The 8,688-nt window shown below is 37.7% G+C and overlaps 1 pseudogene across 1 annotated transcript; it reads left to right on the forward strand.

The window, feature by feature from the left end:
- The first annotated feature begins 334 nt into the window (after window positions 1-334).
- LOC149010914 (disease resistance protein L6-like) lies at window positions 335-7,769 on the forward strand (annotated as a pseudogene). Its single transcript, XR_016174325.1, has 5 exons — window positions 335-1,224; window positions 1,968-3,060; window positions 3,353-3,621; window positions 3,806-6,286; window positions 6,844-7,769. The product of XR_016174325.1 is annotated as a disease resistance protein L6-like (transcript).
- The last annotated feature ends 919 nt before the right edge of the window (window positions 7,770-8,688 follow it).

The following is an 8,688-nucleotide window of genomic DNA, read 5'->3' on the forward strand; positions in this document are numbered from 1 at the left end:
AGAAAGTAGTAGAAGGAAGTAGATGATATGATATATGATAGGATGTCACATGTAAATAATAATAATAATAATAATAATAATAATGGAACTCAGTTTTTTATTTATTCAGTCTTTTTTTTTTTTAAAACCTTTTTAATAAACGAAGAATTCTCACATGTTTCTTTTCTTGCACTCTCTTTCTCTCTCCCCCCAGTCCCACCGTGTCTCACTTTTCTGATTTGATTTGATTTTGGATAAAATAAAATGGTAAAAAATATCTGACTTATTATTCGTTCAAACACAAGGTGATATCAAGCGTTAGATTTGATTCAAAGTAAAGTGTTGCCATCTTTGACTTTGAGGCAGCAGGTGAAGTAAGTCCCTGGAACCTTCAAGTTCAAGCTACTTCGTTTCATTTCGTTTCATTTCATTTCTCTTGTGGTCTTCGTCTTTGCAGCCGAATATCAGTGAGAAAGCAAAAGTGATAAAACCAATTAAGTGTAGTTTCCAGGTTCTGCTCTTAAATCTCATCCGCGGCATCTTGAAAATTGAAATTAAGGGGAGAAAAATGTATGCTCTTTGTATTGTTGGAGGGTTTCTACTCGCCCTTCTTCTTCTGAAGAAACTCTTCTACAGCGTTACTGATGATGCTCCTCCTGCAACGAGAACCGATGAATCATCATCATCATCATCATCATCATCATCATCATCATCATCATCCTCTGCCACACAAGACTGTGATTCCTCAGATTCCAGCTCTTCTTGCTCTGGGCAGGAATACGACGTGTTCTTGAGCTTTAGAGGTGAGGACACCCGCACCAACTTCACCGACCACCTGTATGAAGCCCTTGACAGTAAGGGAATCCACACGTTCAGAGACAGCGAAAAACTCCGAATCGGAGAAAAGATTGGTCCGGCACTTCTTTCTGCAATCCGTCAGTCCAAAGTTGCCATTATAATCTTCTCAAAAGGTTATGCTTCCAGCAAGTGGTGCCTCCGCGAACTCGCCGAGATCTCGAAATGCAGGAAGGAGAAGAAGGAAGGCCCAACAAGACAAATAATGATAGTGTTCCCTATTTTCTATCACGTAGATCCAACAGAGGTTCGGAACCAGACTGGTAACTATGGGACCGCTTTCCAACAGCATCAGAGAAAAATCGACAAAGAGACTCTATTGGAGTGGAGGAAGGCTTTGAGAGACGTTGGTCAATTGACAGGCTGGGATCTCAAGAATACTGCTGATGGGTAAGACCTTATGATTTACTTCTTTCTATGAACCAGAATCTCAGAATTTCTATAGATGGTTGGTTTTCTGATGACTTGAACAGAAAAGAAAGTAATCCGAATGGGGTTCACTTCAGATTCACCTGAAAGAAAGAGAAACAGAGAGTAAATTTTCGAAATTTCTTTCCCTGCGTACAACTATTTTACCTTCATTAAATTAATAGCTTACTTATGGTTTTCAACAGTCGTTGATTACCGAAATTATGTTCAGTGCCCACCCCGGTCAAGCTCCTCAAAGTTCATCGTTCTCTCCAATTTAGATGAGTTTTGCATTTGCATTCTTTCTTTTGGTAAATATTAATTAACATGGTATATGAAGTTTTAGCCTAGTTAGTGTCCCTTCCATTGATTGCTAGGCCATGAGTCAGTCTTCTTTGAACGCATGCAAGGATTTATTTGAGTAACCAGGAAATCAGAGCCAAAACAATATGAAAACTTCGGCCTGATTCAATGTAATTCCAATTGACACCATTTCTGCAATTAATAAAATTTTGAAAGGTCACTCATCATGACCCCCTAAAGTTTTGCCGCTGGAGCTTGTTCTTTTCTTTTCTTCTTTCTTTCTTTTTTTATTTAATTTTTTTTTTTCCAAAGACCTGTGACATTCATTTATTCTCTTAACAAATGGCTTTTCAATGAGAAAAGCCGAGATATACATATCATCATTCAACTCATTTATTTTTCTTTTTGTTGGAACAATGCAGGCATGAAGCAAAGTTGGTAAAATTAGTTGTCAAAGAAGTTTGGAGTAAATTAGACAAGATCCCTATGACTATTTCAAAGGACATTGTTGGAATGGATTCTCATGTCAAAAAAATAGAGAAGTTGCTGAGCATTGAATCTAAAGGGATTGTGGGCATACTTGGCATGGGGGGTATTGGTAAAACAACAATTGCCAGGTGTGTATACAACAAAGTCTATCATGATTTTCAAGGATATTGCTTTCTAGAAGATGTTCGAGAAACTGCCAAAACAAAAGAAGGAATTGTCCACTTGCAAAGTGAACTTGTCAACAACACCTTGAACGAGAAGAATACAAACATTGGTAGTGTCCTTCAAGGAACTGCTATGATTAAGCAAAGATTATCTGGTAAAAAAGTTTTTATCATTGTTGATGATGTTGATGAATATACTAATTTGAATGCAATAATTGGGGAGGGCGGTTGGTTTGGTGCTGGAAGCAAAATCATAATTACCACAAGGAACAAGCGTGTTTTAGATAGACTTGGAGTGGACAACCCATACAAGCCCAGTGAAATGAATCCAGATCAATCACTTCTACTTTTTAGTAGGCATGCCTTCAAGACGGATCATCCTCCAGAGAAAGATTTGGAACTCTCAAGAGACGTGATAAGAACTACCGGAGGACTTCCTTTGGCGCTTAAAGTTATTGGTTCAACTTTATTTCTATGTCCAGAATCCATATGGAAAGATGTAGTGCAGAAGTTAGCCAACAACCCTAACAATGAGGTGCAAAAGACATTAAGAATAAGTTATGATGGATTAAACCATGAGGAGAAAGTGATGTTTCTCGATATTGCTTGCTTTTTTATTGGAATGGAAAAAGATACTGCATCTTATATATGGGATGACTCTACATTTGCCCCACATTTAGGAATTGAAAATCTTTGCCTAAAGTCACTCATTGAGATAAATGAAAGAAATGAGTTCAGCATGCATGATCAGCTAAGAGACCTTGGAAGGGAAATTGTTCGCCAAGAAAACTTTGACGAGCCAGGGAAACGTAGTAGGTTGCGGTCGCTTGAGGACGTAAAGGAAATACTAAGTACTCAAGAGGTTTGTTCTCAATAAACGACTAATACATGTAAATTTGTGTTTTTTCTTTTCTTTTTCATTCTAATGATTTAAAGAATTAGACTCTATGTAGTTTTAACTAAAGATATCTTTTAGAATAAATGTAGCATTTGAAATCAGATGTTAGACATGCATGGGTGGATCCATCGTACAAAGGATCCTACACCCACAGCCCAACTTGTAATATTATAATAACTTGAATGGGGTCATTATTCCATTATACATGGATGGTGAGTAAGCTTTGTGAATGTTGATTACTTTGTTTGTTTTGCAGGGGACGGAGAAAGTCGAAGGACTCCAACATAATGGCTATGACAAAATGATCATCGAAGGATTTGGTGCAATGACTCGATTGAGGATACTTGAGCTTGATTTTTCTAGGGTTGCTTTGGAAACCTTGAGCATTCATTTCCAAACTTGAGATACCTTAGTTGGTATAGATGCCCTGAACAATTTGTACCAACAAATCTAAGGAAATTGTGTGTTCTGGTTTTGTCTTTGAGTGGCATTACAGAGAAATGGATGGGTTGGCAGTATCTCAAGGTAGGTCTCTAAGAATAAGAGCTCATCTTCTTCTTCTTCCCCCTTTCTAATTTTGAAATTATTATTATTTTTTGGTATACTAATTTTGAAATTATTGTAATTTGTTGCCATCTATTGTATGTATATATAAGGTCATCATTTAATTAATATCTCATAATCGAGTTGTTGTTGTTTTGTTATGCAGGAGGTCTCAACTCTTAAAGTTCTGAAGCTAAGCCAATGTGATAAACTATCCCGAATTCCAAACTTGTCAACAAATAAACAATTGAAGGTATTGCTTATTGATAGGTGTTACAATTTGGTTGAAGTTGATGACTCCATTGGTAATCTTAAGAGTTTAGTCACATTGAACTTGAGTGGATGCAACAAGTTAACGTGTCTCCCAAACAGAATTTGTGAGTTGAGTTCTCTCAAAATTCTTAACCTTCTTAAGACAAATATCTGCAAGTTACCAGAAGGATGGGGGGACCACTTGAAAGCCTTAACGGAGCTATACTTCAACTTTTTTAAAATACGGCTACCATACCTGCCAAACCTCCAAATTTTGAGTACTGATAGCTTTGATTATCTTGAAATAAAATTAGAAAGTTTGTATGCTCGTCAAAATGAAAAGACGGGCATAATCCCGCTCCCAGAGTTCCCTCCAAGTTTGAGATATTTGGATGTTTCAGGATGTACAATGAAATCACTCCCACCAAGTCTGCCAAATTTAATGAAATTGTACTTTATGGACTGTCCCAATCTAGTGGAGATACCATCTACCATCAGTGCTTTTCCAAGGCTGGAATCTCTTGCTTTAGGAAAGTGTCCTCAGCTCCAATGCATTCCTCATCTTCCCTCAACTTTGACAAGGTTCGAGGTTTATGAATGTAAAAACCTGAGAGAAATATTAGGATTCTCGGGCATGAGAAATTTAAAGAGCATAAAAATTCATCGTTGCTGGAAGCTAGCCAAAATCGAAAGTCTTGAAGGATTGGATTCCCTGCAAGAGTTAAGCATATGGAGCCATCCCTTATTGATGAAATTGCCGAAACTTCAATGCTTTAAAAAATTGTGCAAATTAGACCTGCACTACATTGGTTTATCTGAAATTGAAGGCCTCGAGGGATTGGAAGAGTTAAGGATAATCGGTTGCAAGTCTTCAAGTATAATTCCAAATTTATCGGCTTCGAAGAATCTGGTGTCAATTGAAATTACAGACTGGAATGGGTTGTTCGATATTGTGGGCCTAGAGAAATTGGGCTCCCTTGAGCGACTGGAGGTAGACCGTTGTCCATCATTTAGAATTAGAAAACTTCCTAAAAGATTGCGTAAATTAAAAATCGATTTGGATGATGATGGGTCATTAATTGAGGAGCTCAAGGATTTGAAGTATTTGACAGACCTGGAGCTCAACTGGAGGTCCCCACCTCCCTTGAGAATAGTACCAAACTTTTTTTTTTTAGAACCAGACTTAAAGCATTTGAAATTAAGCCACCCACCAGCAGCACTAGGTATCGGATCATCGTTGGAATCATTAGAAGTGGTACTGGATCTCTCGCTCTTTCAGAACCTGACAAATCTACGTCTTTGTTATTCCGAGAAGTTACTTGAGATTCGCGGGTTCGATGGGCTGGAAAATCTAAAGAACTTATCTATCGATGGATGCATTTCTATTGAAATGTTACCATCTCTGTCCAACTTGAAGAAACTGCGGCGGCTATCAGCTTGTGGCTGCGAGAAGTTATCAAAGATTCAGGAACTTGATGGGTTGGAAAATATAGAGGAGTTGTGTATCTATAGATGTATTTCTATTGAAACTTTACCATCTCTGTCCAACTTGAAGAAGCTGGATTGCCTGTCAGCTCATCGCTGCAAGAAGTTAGTTGAGATTCAGGGGCTTGATGGATTGGAAAATCTAGAGTGCTTATCCATCGATGGATGCATTTCTATTGAAACGTTACCATCTCTGTCCAACTTGAAGAAACTCCGGCGGTTATCAGCTTGTGGCTGCAAGAAGTTAACAGAGATTCAGGAACTTGATAGGTTGGAAAATCTAGAGAGCTTATCCATCGATGGATGCATTTCTATTGAAACATTACCATCTCTGTCCAACTTGAAGAAACTGCGGTGGGTATCAGCTCGTGGCTGCAAGAAGTTAACAGAGATTCAGGAACTTGATAGGTTGGAAAATCTAGAGAGCTTATTCATCGATGGATGCATTTCTATTGAAACGTTACCATCTCTGTCCAACTTGAAGAAACTGTGGTGGCTATCAGCTCGTGGCTGCAAGAAGTTATCAGAGATTCAGGAACTTGATAGGTTGGAAAATCTAGAGATCTTATCCATCGATGGATACATTTCTATTGAAACATTACCATCTTTGTCCAACTTGAAGAAACTGCGGTGGCTATCAGCTCGTGGCTGCAAGAAGTTATCAGAGATTCAGGAACTTGATAGGTTGGAAAATCTAGAGAGCTTATCCATTGATGGATGCATTTCTATTGAAACGTTACCATCTCTGTCCAACTTGAAGAAGCTGCGGTGGCTGTCAGCTCGTGGCTGCAAGAAGTTATCAGAGATTCAGGGACTTGATGAGTTGGAAAATCTAACGTACCAGTATATCGATGGATGCATTTCTACAGACCAATAGTGATGAATCAACAATCAAGCATTGCAGTTACAGGTGCAGTTTCTCTCCCTCTTTGTTTCTTTGCAACCCTGTCCCTGTCCCTAACATTCTACTCCCGTTTCTCATATTTCGTCATTTTTTTAGGGTAAAATCTTCTGCACCTAAATTTGACCATATATAACTCAAGTATAATTAAATTCCATGAAATCAGATCTGAAATCAGCAGCAGATACTGTCATAAACTTCACTTAGACACCAACAATTTAGATTATTGCACGTCTGTAAAACCATAAATAGAACATGCCATCGTATTGGACATGTTTATGTGAAGGCAAACATTTCCTTGCTTCATAAAGAAAATTATTGGATTGAGATGTCCATTTTCAAGTCAAATAAGAGACGACCACATTGTTAAGAAGCTCAAAATAACACACTTATTCCCAGTGAGATTAGTATCTCATATATCACATAAAACTACCAATGTATACCATAACATGCTCTATTTTTTTTAACATCTCATACACACTGAAATGTATCATATATTAAATAAAGAAAGTCTCGGTTCCCCTTGTCATCTAGCTGGCTCATCCTTTTCCATCTTTGTGTTTCAGGATGGTGTACCTAGACATGGTATGCTCTTATATATTGGTGAGTCTGATGGCATGGAAAAGAATGGAAACTTCAAGTCCAGTCCATACCTCCATGTTGCAGTTTCCTTTGGCAGAATTGCTACTGCTTTATCCATAATTGCTATAGCTATAGAGCATTGTCATGATTTTGCATTGTCATAACAAAGCTTTGCACTGTGAAGGTATCTGCTACGACCTTGAATATGTCTTTGGCGTGGATATTAAGTGATTATTGTTTGGGACCTCATTTCCCTAATCTGCAGTATCAAATAGAAGAAATTGGTCTCTGGTTTTGAATTTTGTTTTAGTAATGCTGGTGGTCTTCATTGCAAAAGCATTGCTTGGGTTTCAGTTGTGATATTGTTTATCTCTGTTTCACATTCTTTCTCAGTTGCTCACTTCCCTTCCATTTCTTCTAGCCTTACGCTAGTGCAATGAAAGATGATGTCTTGCTACATTGAAGCCTAGTTAGCGTTTATACTAGATCACCTTTAGGCCTCAGCTAAACAATCTTTTTGGTTTCCAGGCTGGAAGTCATTACATTGCCAATGAGGAATGCATCAAGATCCCTTGCATGAGGAAGAAGTCTAGCTCTGGCATTACTGCCCAGCATTTCAGTGATGTCAAAATGTAACATATGAAACATATTTCAATGGTGAGAGAATACTAAACACTAACCTTAATTATCTCCGTTAACAACATTGGCAGTCTGATATATACAATCTTAGCCCTGTTTCCAGGGAAATTCAAGCCCTAGAAGAGCCTCCCTGTCTGCCTTGCTTAGCCATATATAATTTTGGTGCTACATTGTTGTATCACCTGTTGCTTTGTGGACCACCTAATGTTTTGCAATATATAATTAGTATGCATAGAAGATTGTATATCCATTCCTTACACTCCTAACTTTTGAGCTGATATATATATATATATATATATATATATATATATATATATATATATATATATATATATATATATATATATATATATATATATTTGCAGGCATTGATTGGATTAAGTAGTAAAGGAACTTGAAGAAGGCAGGGCAGTGGAATGTGGAAGTCTATTGATGTTCCTATCTGTATAAAAGGGTTCTTGGTGAAAGAAGCCATCCTCCACAATTTGTTCTTTGCAATGTAGATAGGTATTTTTTTTCTTCTTCAATTTATGATAGTTTTGCTCATAAAGCAACTGTGTACAGTGTAGAGTAAACCAACTTCAACCCCATTCATCCAAGGTAAATTCTAAATTATTATGATGCCCAATTTGAAACAAATATTGCTTGATACCATGATATGGTTCAGTCAGACCTCGTAATGGAAGCAGAGCAGTGCAGATATTCATGGATTGGAACCTTATAACAATAAACAATGATTCCATTCATTACTTGAGAGTCTTGTTCTGGTTTTGGTTCCATAGGGTGTTGAGTATAAAGTTAATAAGTAAATCTGAGACTCTCACTCTGCTTTCAGTCTAGTCGGGCTTGGTTTGAAGGTTGAAGACAACCATCCTTGGCTGTTTCTCTAACCCTCTTGAGGTGATACAAAGGTACCCATCCCTTGTTTCCATACTGTTAGATCTTTCTCAACTGAGCTTCCCCTTGGGTTTCAGTAGAGATTCATTTGCTAATTTTGTTGGCTTGTCTACCTATCTGCTCAATGGACTTTTAAGCTACCAACTACAATAGATATCCACCACCACCAAGGGGAGAGTTCTTCTCTTTGTTAGTTTGACTTATATTAGTTCAGAATTTATTTTGTGTAGCATCCAGGTGAGCCATAAGCTATTTGGATTGGGATTTGGATCCCAGTTCAACATCAATACTTT

This window comes from Hakea prostrata, chromosome 7, assembly GCF_041222555.1.
Source record: "Hakea prostrata isolate BN-2017 chromosome 7, UWA_Hpros_2, whole genome shotgun sequence".
Taxonomy (NCBI): Eukaryota; Viridiplantae; Streptophyta; class Magnoliopsida; order Proteales; family Proteaceae; genus Hakea; species Hakea prostrata.